The following is an 11842-nucleotide window of genomic DNA, read 5'->3' on the forward strand; positions in this document are numbered from 1 at the left end:
AGCTAGGACTTAATTGGACTAAAGAGTGTTTGCATGGCAAAAGGAACAATCAGCAGAGTAAACAGGCAACCCACAGAGTGGGAGAAAATCTTCACAATCTGTACATCTGACAAAGGACTAATATCCAGAATCTACAATGAACTAAAATCAGCAAGAATAACAACAATTCATCAAAATTGGGCTAAGGATATGAATAGACAGTTCTCAAAAGAAGAAATACAAATGGCCAACAAACATATGAAAAAATGCTTAGTCTTGATTTCTAATTTGATTGTGCTGTGGTCCATGAGACTGTTTGTTATGACTTCAGTACTTATGCATTTGCTAAAAAGTGTTTTACTTCTGATAGTTTCATCAATTTTAGAGTATGTTCCATTTGGCGATGAGACGAATGTATGTTCTGTTGTTTTTAGGTGGAGTTCTTTAGATATCTGTGAGGTCCATTTGATCCAGTGTGAGTTCAGGTCCTGAATATCTTTGTTAATTTTCTGTCTCCATGATCTGTCTAATATTGTCAATGAAGAGTTAAAATTTCTCACCCCTATAACATTGGAGTCTGTCTCTTTAAAGGTCTCTAAGAACTTGCTTTATGAATCTGAGTGCTCCTGCGTTGGGTGCATATATATTTAGAATAGTTAGATCTTCTTGTTGAATTGAACCCCTTAAAATTATGTAATACCTTTTTTTCTCTTTTTAAATCTTTGTTGGTTTAAAGTCTGTTTTGTAAGAAACTAGGATTACAACCCCTTCTTTTTTCTGTTTTTTATTTGCTTGGCAGATTTTTCTCTGTTCCTTTATTTTGAGCCTATTTGAGTCATTGCATGTGAGATGAATCTTTTGAAGACAGCAGGTTGGGTTGTGGTTCTTTATTGAGCTCACCATACTGTGTCTTTTAATTGGGGCATTTAGCCCATTTATGTTTAAAGTTAGTATTGATATGCGTGGATTTGATCTTATCATCATGATGTTAGCTGGTTATTTTGCAGACTTGTTTATGTCGTAGCTTTATAGTGTCACTGGTCTGTGTACTTACGTGTGTTTTTGTAGTGGCTGGTAATGGTCCTTACCATATTTGGTACTTCCTTCAGGAGCTCTTGTAAGGCAGATCTGGTGGTAATAAATTCTCTCAGAATTTGCTTGTCTGAAAAGGGTTTTACTTCTCCTTTGCTTATGACACTTAGTTTGGCCAAATATAAAATTCTGTGTTGAAATTTCTTTTCCTTAAGAATGTTGAATATTGTCGCCAATCACTTCTGGTTTGTAAGGTTTTAGCTGAGAGATCTATTTTTAGTCGGATGGGCTTCCATTTTTAGGTGACCAGACCTTTTTCTCTAGCTGCCTTTAAAATTTTTTCTTTCATTTTGACGTTGGCAAATCTGATGATTTTGTGTCTTGGGAATGATCTAGTGGAATATATTACTGGGGTTCACTGCATTTTCTGAATTTGAATGTTGACCTCACTAGCTAGGTTGGGGAATTTCGTATGGGTGATATCCTGAAATACGTTTTCCAGATTGGTTCCATTCTCTCCATCTCTTTCAGGTATACCAATCAGTCATAGATTCAGTCTCTTTAAATAATTTCATATTTCTCTGTGGTTTTGTTCATTCCTTTTCATTCTTTTTTTTCTCTGTTCTCGTCTGGCTGTCTCGTTTCAGAAGGGCAATATGCAAGCTCAGAGATTCTTTCCTCCACTTTGTCTATTCTGCTATCAATACTTGTGATTGCATTATGAAATTATTGTAGCATGTTTTTTAGCTCTATCAGGTCAGTTGTGTCCTTCTCTATACTGGCTCTTTTGTCCATCAGCTTCTGCAATGTTTTCTCATGATTTTTAATTTCCTTGTATTGGGTTACAATGTACTCCAGTAACTCAGTGAACTTTGTTCCAATTTGTATTCTGACTTCTACTTTTATCCTTTCAGCCATCTCAGCATAAGCCCAGTTGCGAACCCTTCCTGGAGATCCCTTCCTGGAGAAATGTGGTCATTTGGAGGAAAGAAGGCACTCTGGCTTTTTGAGTTTTCAGTATTCTTGTGCTGATTCTTTCTCATCTTTGTGGGCTTATCTACCCTCAATCTTCGTGATTGCTGAACTTTGGAAATTTTTTTTCCTTTTATTCTATTTGATGACCTTGAGAGTTTGATTGTGGTATAAGGTGGATTCAGCCAACTTACTTCATTTCTGGAAGATTTTAGGGGGCCAACGTTCAGCTCCCAACTCCTGGACTTTGTGCTCTAACTCTGGGGGACTTGTATTGGGCCCTGACTCTTTTCTCTGGCTCCTCAAGTTTTGGTGTCTACTGCGCTGGGGGGACTGAGATGTGGCAGCAGCAGTAGAGTGCCAGCAGATGCAGGGGTGCCTCCCTGCGAACGTTAATCACAGTGGCAGAATCAAGGCAGTTAGCAGAAAATAGGGCAGGAGGGGGTCTCCTGCTGGAGACTGTGTGCACTGTTGCAATGGAGGTGGTGTTGGCTTGAAGTAGGGTGCTGTCCAGCGTAGGTCTTGGTGCCTTCTCTGTGCCCTGCAAGCAGGAGGGATGATTCAGGGTGTGGGAGGATTCCCTGTTCTCCGCACGGCATTAGTGCAAGGGCAGGATGCTGTCAGGGGTAGGTTTTGCTGGCTCTGTGTCTAACAAGGCTCCGTCTGCAATGTTGGTTGTTGGGGGTTAGGGGGACATACTGTACTCCTGCGTGCTCGTGGGGCAAATAAAATAAATCTTGTTCATGCAGGCATGTGCCAGCAAAGTGATGTGGGGGGTTGCTGTGGGCTTGGGGAAGCTGCAGTATGGAGAGGTAGTATGCAGTCTGGTGCATGGCCATAGGGGCTGCCTCACTGGAGCTCTCCACCAGTCAGGCATGAACCACTGGTACAGAAGCTATGAGGTGGACCCCCAGGCACACAAGACTGCCCTGTAAGCAGACATGGCCAGGCTGGAGCCTTGGAAGAGGCTAGCAGACCAAGGAGTGCTCAGGTTAGACCAGCTCCATCTGATGTGCATGACCACCATGTGGACATCATGTCCAACAGTTCCCTTAGAACTAAAATCTGTTATGGAAGCAAGTTGAACCTAGAGGGATAGCCATGCTCCACTACAGATGCTCCCTCTTGGTTCTGCATCAGCTGGCTTGCTGCCTCTACCACTTTGCTCCTCTCCTGAGGACTCCACCTGAGAGAGATGTGGGTCAGCAATTGTTCAGAGCAATCAGCCCAGGATGGAGAGTCTGTGCTGTGGGCCCAAAGCCAGGGGTTTTCTGCCTGGTGATGAGCAGTGGGGGATGTTTGAGACTCATGGCAGATGGACTAACCTCCTCTCCTTGGGGCAATTGCAACTTGTTGGAGATGTGGGTAAGACACTTAGGGTCTTTGCTTCTTCGTTAGTCTGAGGGTAGTAAGGACAGTTCCACTGCAGAGACAGTGGCAAAGAGGCTGTCAGTTGCCCCTGGAGGCTCTGTCCAGGGAGTCGCCAAGTAGCTATTAGCTTCATATCTCTAGTAGGGGTATGGCTAGAGGCCCAGGCCTGGAAGACCTGCCCAGTGAGGAGGTATGAGAGGGCCCCCATGTAAGAGTCTGGCCACTTTTCTGTAGGGCTTCGGTGGTATACTGGGGGTCTGCTCCATTCCCTAGTCTCCTGGGATTTTCCAGTACCTGGAGGTATCACCAGTGAAGACTACAAAATGGCAAAATGGCAGCCTGCTCTTCCCTGTGGGTGCTCTGTCCCAGGAAGGCACGGGTGTTGCTGGCCTGAACGCACCTGTAAGAGGTGGCAGAGGACCGCAGTTGGGAGGTCTCACCCAATCAGGAGGAACAGAGTTTAGGAACTTCTTAAAAAATTAGTCTGGCCACATTTTTGTAGAGCAGCTGTGCTGTGGTTGGGATTCACTTAGCTCCTGAGACACTCCAAAGCCAAAGGCTGGAACAGCTAAGTCACCAAAACAGCAATGATGGTGGCCCGACCCTCTCCCTGGTAGCTCCAACCCAAGGAGGTCTAAAACCTCTGTCAGCCAGAGACCACCGATGGGGGTTGCTGAAGACCCCTGTTGGGAGAGTCCACTCGGTGAGGAGAAATGGGATCAGAGACCTGCTTTAAAAGCAGTCTGGCCATATTTCTATAGGGCAGCTGTGCTGTTCTGGATAATGCTTCCACCCTCAGTTGGCTTGGACTCTCCAAAGCCTGAAAGCTGGAACAACTAAGTCATCCAAACAGCTCACAGGGAGCTCTCTGACTCTCCTCTGAGTACTCTGTCCCAGAGAGTTTTCAAATCTCTGTAGACTGGAGAAAACTAGTGGAGGTGGCTAAAGGCCCCGGTTGGGAGGCTCCACCCGGTGATGAGGAATGGAATCAGGGATGCACTTAAAGAAGCAGTCTGGCCACATTTCAGTAGAGCAGCTGTGCTGTGCTGGAGGATTCTTTCCATCCCTGGTCAGCTTGGAGTCACCAAAGCCTGAAGGCCATAACAGCTAAGTCATCCAAACAGCAAAGACCCCAGCCCACCACTCACCCTGGGAGCTCCATCCCATGGAGGCACAATACTGCTATCTGTAGCTGACTGGAATTCCAGACGGGTGGGTCTTATTCGGTGAGGTGCTATGGAAGTGGTACCCATAGACCATTGCTGCTTGACCTTCTGGATTCAGCCTCTTTCCTAGGGATATGTATGGGGGTCTAACCTCCCACTTTGCCCTTTTCCAGAGTTGCAGTTACTTTTGCTGGGAAGCCTGGAATGCAAGAGCATCTAAAACTTCCAGATCTCTGTGCATGCCTGAGCGGCTGCTCTGCCAAAACTCCACATAGCTCTGGGTGGCAGACTAAAGGCCCCGGTGGAGTGGGTTCACAAAGAGATCTCTTGATCTGAGGGTTGCAAAGATCTGTGGGAGAAGCATGCATTCTTGGGGACACACATTCATTCACCACTTCCCTGGGTGGGGAGGTTCCTTTGGGTCCCTGTCACTCCCAGGTGGGCCATCATCCTGCGGTGCTTTTCTCTATTCTCCATGGGTCAAGCTCTTTCTTTGATTAGTCCCCATGTATGTACCTGGATGATTCCGTTGAAGTTGCTATATTTACTTGCCCCTTCCACTCTTCTCTGTGAGAGCCACACACACTAGCTGCTTTTAGTCGGCCATCTTAGCCACCTCTCTTGTTAATTGTTTTCTGGTTGTTTTGTAGATCCTTTGTTCCTTTCTTCCTCTCTTGCTCTCTTTCTTTGTGATTAGGTGATTTTCTCTAGTTGTATGCTTTGATTTCTTGTCCTTTATTTATAAACTTTATTTTAACCTTCATACTAAATTTATAAATAATTTATGCACCACCTTTACAGTATTAGACTCTTCTGAATTTGACCTTGTACTGACTTTTTACTAGTGAGTTTTACACTTTCACATGTTTTAGTGTTACTATTTAGCATTCTCTTAAAATTAAACTTGAAGAATTCTCTTTAGCATTTGTTGAAAAACAGGTCTGGTGGTGATGATATCCTTCAGCTTTTGTTTGGGAAACTGTTTATTTCTCCTTTATTTCTGAAGAACAGCTTTTCCAGAGAAAGTATTTTTGTTGGCAGGGTTTTTTTTCTTCATCATTTTAAATATATCATCTCTCACTCTCTTGTTCTGCAAGGTTTCTGCTATGAAATCCACTGTGGGTTACCTCCCTGTGCCAAAGTGAGCAGTAGCCAACACATCAGGGTGGGAGTCTTATTACAAAACTGAGGGTGATGAAGAAGCAACAGAAGAAGAGGACCTTGAAGCAAGTGGAGACTAGAAATATTCAGGAAGAGATAGTTTAATTTTTTTTTGGTTGATACCTCCAGGGCTGTGTTTACATCTCAGAGTGAAGATGAGTTGACTCCTTTTGACATGAGCATCTAGTGTATCCAAAGTGTGTACATGAGTAAGATCATAAGCAGTGATCAAGATCTCTATGATACCGAAAAAGACAAAAATTCAGTGAATTTTAAAAACATTCACATCTTACAGGAGTTGGATAATCCAGGTGCAAAACAAATTCTAAAGCTTGACCAGTTTAAGGGGCAGCAGGGACAAAAATGTTTCCAAGGCCTGATGGGCCATGGATCTGACTACTCATTCAGTGAAGTTCTGTGGGTCTGTGCCAAACTCTTTAGTGATGTCCAGTTCAAGATGAGTCATAAGAAAATCATGCTGTTCACCAACGAAGACAACCCCCGTGGCAATGACAGTGTTAAGGCCTGCCAGGCCAGTACCAAAGCCGATGATCTCCGAGATATAGGCATCTTCTTTGACTTGATGCACCTGAAGAAACTTGGGGGCTTTAACATATCCTTGTTCTACAGAGATATCATCAGCATAGCAAAGAATGAGGACTTCATCCTTTGAGGAATCCAATTCACTTTGAGAAATCCAGCAAGCTAGAAGACTTGTTGCAGAAGGTTCGTGCCAAGGAGGCCAGGAAATGAGCACTCAGCAGGTTAAAGCTGAAGCTCAACAAAGACATAGTGATCTCTGTGGGCATTTATAATCTGGTCCAGAAGGCTCTCAAGCCTCCTCCAATAAAACTCTATCGGAAAACAAATGAACCAGTGAAAACCAAGTACCAGACATTTAATATAAATACCGGTAATTTGCTTCTGCCTAGCGATACCAAGAGGCCTCAGATCTATGGGAGTCATCAGATTATACTGGAGAAAGAGGAAACAGAAGAGCTAAAATGGTTTGATGAACCAGCTTTGATGCTCATGGTTTTCAAGCCCTTGGTAATGCTGAAGAAGCACCATTACCTGAGGCCCTCCTTGTTCACGTACCCTGAGGAGTCGCTGGTGAATGGGAGTTCAACCCTGTTCAGTGCTCTGCTCATCGAGTGTCTGGAGAAGGTGGTCATAGCATTGTGCAGATACACACCCTGCAGGAACATCCCCCCTTATTTTGTGGCTTTGGTGTCACAGGAAGAGGAGTTGGATGACCAGAAAATTCAGGTGACTACTCCAGGTTTCCAGCTAGTCTTTTTACCCTTTGCTGATAATTAAAGGAAGGTGCCCTTTACTGAAAAAGTCATGGCAACCCCAGAGCAGGTGGGCAAGATGAAGGCTATCGTTCAGAAGCTCTGCTTCACATACAGAAGTGACAGCTTTGAGAACCCCGTGCTGCAGCAGCACTTCACGAACCTGGAGCCCTTTACCTTGTATTTGATGGAGGCTGAACAAGCAGTGGACCTTACATTACCCAAGGTTGAAGAAATGAATAAAATACTGGGCTCCATGGTGAATGAGTTTAAGGAACTTGGCTACTCAGCAGATTATAATCCTGAAGGGAAAATTACCAAGAGAAAACGCAATAATGAAGTTTCCAGAAGCAAAAGGCCCAAGCGGAGTATTCAGAAGACGAGCTGAAGACCCACATCAGCAAGGGCACATTGGGAAACTTCACTGGGCCTATAATGAAAGAGGCCTGACTGAAGTACTGGCTGAAGAAGCAGGAGCTGCTGGAAGTCCTCACCAAGCACTTCCAGGACTGTCCAGAGGCCACGCCTCCGGCCACCCTTCCACACTGTGACCAGGCTGTCTGGCCTTGTTCTCAGCCAGTTAAAACATGTTTCTCCTGAGATAGGAAGAGTCTGCCCAACAGAAATCGAGGGACTTTACGTTTATGAGGCTTTCTGTTGTCATGGTGATGGTGTAGCCCTCCCACTTTGCTGTTCCTTACTCTACTGCCAGAATAAAGAGCTCCAGCTTTGTGCTATTAAAAAAAAAAATTGTTAGCTTTATTGGAATTTCCTCATACATCGTATGTTTCTTTTCTTGTGCTGTTTCTAGAATCTTTTCTTTGAATTTGATATTTCATAGTTCGATTCTTTTGATTCTGTTTTTTTCTTGTTTGGTTTGAATATAATTGGAAACTTTTGAGCTTCCTGTACCTGGATACGTACATCTTTCTACAGATTTGGAAAGTTTTCTACTATTACTTCTTTAAACACATTTTCTGACCCATTCTCTGTCTCTCCTTTTTATTTTAGTCCTGTAATCTGAACATTTGCTCTTGTTGTTGTATTATAAGTCTCATAAGCTTTCCTAATTTGTTTTTATCCTTTTTTTCTCCTCTGATTATGTATCTTCAAATAACCTGTGTTCAGGTTCACAGACTTTTTCTTTTGCTTGAACAGTTCTACTGTTGACACTCTATCACATTTTTCATTTTGTTCTTTTTATTTCTGGCTTGAGAATTTGTTTGATTTTTAAAATAATTTCAATCTCTCTGTTGAATTTGTAATTTTGATCATTTATTGTTTTCCTGTTTTGTTGAATTGTTCCTCTGTATTTTCTTGAAGTTCACTGAGCTTCCTTAAAACAATTATTTTGATCATGTTGTCAGGCAGTTTATACATCTCCATTTCATTTGGGTTGGTTATTGGCACTTTATTTTGTTCATTTGGTAATATAGTTTCCCTGACTTTTTCTGATCCTTGTGGTCCTGCACTGGTATCTGCACATTTTAAAAAGTTGGAACTTTTTCAGTCTTTGCAGATGGACATCATCTGGGAAAGTCATTCACCAATCAGCACATCCAGAGATTCTGGGAAGGCTGTATGGTGGGGTTTGTGGGTGGACTGACTGTTGAAGTATTTGGACGGTCTGGGCTGATACCTGAGTCAGAGGTAGGCAGTTATTGTGCCTGCATCCACAGGATTGGACATGGAGCCTGAATTCTCTAGGTTGGTCCTGTTGATTGAGTCCATGGTGGGTGATCCTGGAGCCTGGGTCTGTGAGGGAATGCCTGAAACCTGGGTTCAGTGAGATGGGCCTGAAGTTGGAGTTTACAGGGATAGGCCTTGGTTCTGGGTGCATAGGGGGCTTGTCTGTAGCATGGCTTGTCTGTAGCATGTGGTTGAGTCTTCTGCCTGAGTCTGAGGGAGCTGGTCTGAAGCCTGAGTCTACAGGGGCTGGTCTTTTGCTGGGGCAAGCCTTGAGCTTGAGTCCATGGCAGTAGGCCTGGGCCCTGGGTCCATGGGGTGGTCTGGAGCCTACTTTTGCAGGGGTGGACTGGAGTCAATCTGTGGAGGCTGGCTTGGCACAAAGGTCTACTGGAATGGGCCTGGATCCTGGATTCACTGGAGCCTGGGACTACTAGGACTAGCCGAGGGCCTGCAGCCTGCCTGGTGCTTGGGAAGTCATGGGGCCTGGGTTTGTGGGGGCTTGTCTGGATCCTGGCATCATTGGTGGTGATCCAGTTCCCAGCACCATGAGGACTGGCCTGGATCCTGAAGCTGTGGAGACTGGCCTGGGACCTTGTTATGTGAGATCTGGCCTGGAGGCTATGTGTGGGTGCTGGCCTAGAACCTCAGCCCACAGGGATGAGAACATGGACCTATGGGGACTACTCTAGAGACTTGGTATGGATGTGGTGGTCTGGAGGTTAGATCTTCAAGGGCTAACCTGGATCCTTGGGATACTGGGGCCAAACTGGAACCTGAGTCCACAGGGGTGGTTTTGGAGCTTGGCTTTTGAAGAGGCTGGCCTAGCACTGCAATTTATTGGAATGAGCTTGCACCTTGGGTCGGTTGAAGCATGGGGACACAGGAGATGGCCTGAAGAGTGGTGTTGCAGGGACTGGCCTGGCTCTAGGCAAACCTAGAGCCTCTGTCTGCAGGCGTTGGACTGATGTCTGAGGTCAGGGGTGCTTACATGGTGCTGGGGTGGGTCTGAAGCTCAAGGCCGTGTATTCCAACCTGACTCTGGGCTGGTCTGGAGCCTGTGGCTGCAGGGGCTAGCCTGGTTCTGAGTGGGCCTAGAGCCTGTATACAAAGGAACTGATGGGGAGGCTAAATTCACAGGTGCCAGCCTGATATCTAGGGCTGTGGGGGCCTTCCATGATGCTGGAATAGATATAAACTCTGAAATCACAGGGGCTGGCTGAGTGCTGGGGCTGGTCTGAAGCTGAGGGCTGCTAGGGTTGGCCTGGTAGTGGGGCGGGCCTAGAAGTTCAGCTCATGGATACTGGACTAGAGTCTGGGGCCATGAGGTCCTGGCACTGGGTTTTACTGTGGTGAGTCTTATATTAGAGTCTGAGGCAAAGTCCAATGCTCACTTCCTTCTTTCAAGAGGAGGGTGTCTCTAGCCTTGATGTGCTACCTGGGGTTGCGGAAGGGGTTATAATGATAATGCAAACTGTTGTTCCTATTATCTTGAATATGTTTTTCTTATTTCTTTACTATTCCCAGATGCTGTAATCTCTCACCTGGTTCCCTTAGCTCTTTGGAAGTTATTTTTGCATTTGTATGATTGTTTACACTGATGGTTTTGTGGGGAGACAAGTGATCGAATGTCCTTTTCGGCCATCTTGCCAACATCTGCTTCCAGATTCATTTCTAAACTTTAGAATTAACAAATGCAATATTCTTTTTTTCTCAAAGTCAAGGAATGAGTCATAAAAGACTATTTACACCATCTCTCTTGTGCATGCTCTCATTCTTCGCTCTGCTTGACTCCCTGGCTAAAGTGGAAGATATTATAATCCCATCTTTTTGCTTGATGTGTGCTCTGTTTTCACATCTGATGTTGGTTGATGTAATTGGAGAAGAGCTGTGTGATGATTTAAAGTGTTGATGCCTTGATTGAACCATCTTAAGGAAAAAAAGAGAGAGAAAAAAACAGACATAGGACACTCCTGAAGAAAATAATCATTATAAAGGCTTGCAAATTTGGGAATTATAGTTTTGTGGTTCAACTCACAGATTTGGCCATCTTGCCCTCAAGAATGAGAGCTAACATCTCTTAACCACCCACAAGTTAATGCTGAGAATTCTCTCATGTAATTCCTGAATAGCGTTCAAATCTGTTGGGTTTTGAAAGGTATAATTAAAACTTATTATTCTCTTTTTCTTTGTCTACCAGCTGTCAGATTACAGGAAGAAAGAAAACAAGATTTTTTTTTTTGCATTTAACCAGTGAAAATATTTGCTAGATTTAGATACAAATTTTCCCTTTATATATTAAGAAAAATTTTCATAGCTCTTTAAATAAAGGGATGATTGATTTACAGCTAGATAAAATTTTAAACATTTAAGCTGAGAAGATTTTCAATGATACCATTTTCTAAAAATGAATTTTTATGAATTAGCAAAGCTTGAAATTGGGGTGGAAACCTGTGAGATAGTTCTCACCCCTTTGCCATCAGGCCTAATATGTACCTATGTTAGCATATCATTATTACCACTTCATGTCCTTTTTATTTCTCCACATTGTAAAACTCTTCTTTTGGAATTTTTGAATTTTTCCCCACTGATTGTGAGACGTTAGAGATTTTGAAATGATTCAGTCTTACTGATTAATATTTTATTTTTAAATTTCTCCTACCAAAATGACAGGTTTAGTTTCCCTTTAGAAAATGACTGTCTTATAAACATTATACATGCAAAATGTTGCTTAATTAACCAACATTTATTGAGTATCAGATAATTTTAAAAGTTTCCTACTTGGGGGAGTGGGTCATGGAGAACCTCTGCTAGGGCAATGCAGAAGGGAAATGTGGAGTCAGAGAACCCACACAGAGTCCCTACTGGGACACCACCTTGTGGAGCTGAGAGAAGAGGCTACCGTCCTCCAGATGCTAGAATGATAGATCCACCAACAGCTTGCATCGTGCACCTGAAAATGTCACAGACACTCAATGTCAACCCATGAAAGCAGCCGGGAGGGAGGTTATACCCAACAATGCCACAGGGGTGGAGCTGCCCAAAACGATGAGAACCCACCTCTTATATCAGTGTGACCTGGATGTGAGACATGGACTCAAAGGAGAGCATTTTGGAGCTTTAAGATTTGACTGCCCCACTAGATTTTGGACTTGCATGGGGCCTGTAACCCCTTTGTTT

The 11842-nt window shown here is 44.0% G+C and overlaps 1 pseudogene; it reads left to right on the forward strand.

Moving 5' to 3' along the window:
* The first annotated feature begins 5714 nt into the window (after positions 1–5714).
* LOC105499333 (X-ray repair cross-complementing protein 6-like) lies at positions 5715–7576 on the forward strand (annotated as a pseudogene).
* The last annotated feature ends 4266 nt before the right edge of the window (positions 7577–11842 follow it).

Source organism: Macaca nemestrina, chromosome X (assembly GCF_043159975.1).
Source record: "Macaca nemestrina isolate mMacNem1 chromosome X, mMacNem.hap1, whole genome shotgun sequence".
Lineage (NCBI taxonomy): Eukaryota > Metazoa > Chordata > Mammalia > Primates > Cercopithecidae > Macaca > Macaca nemestrina.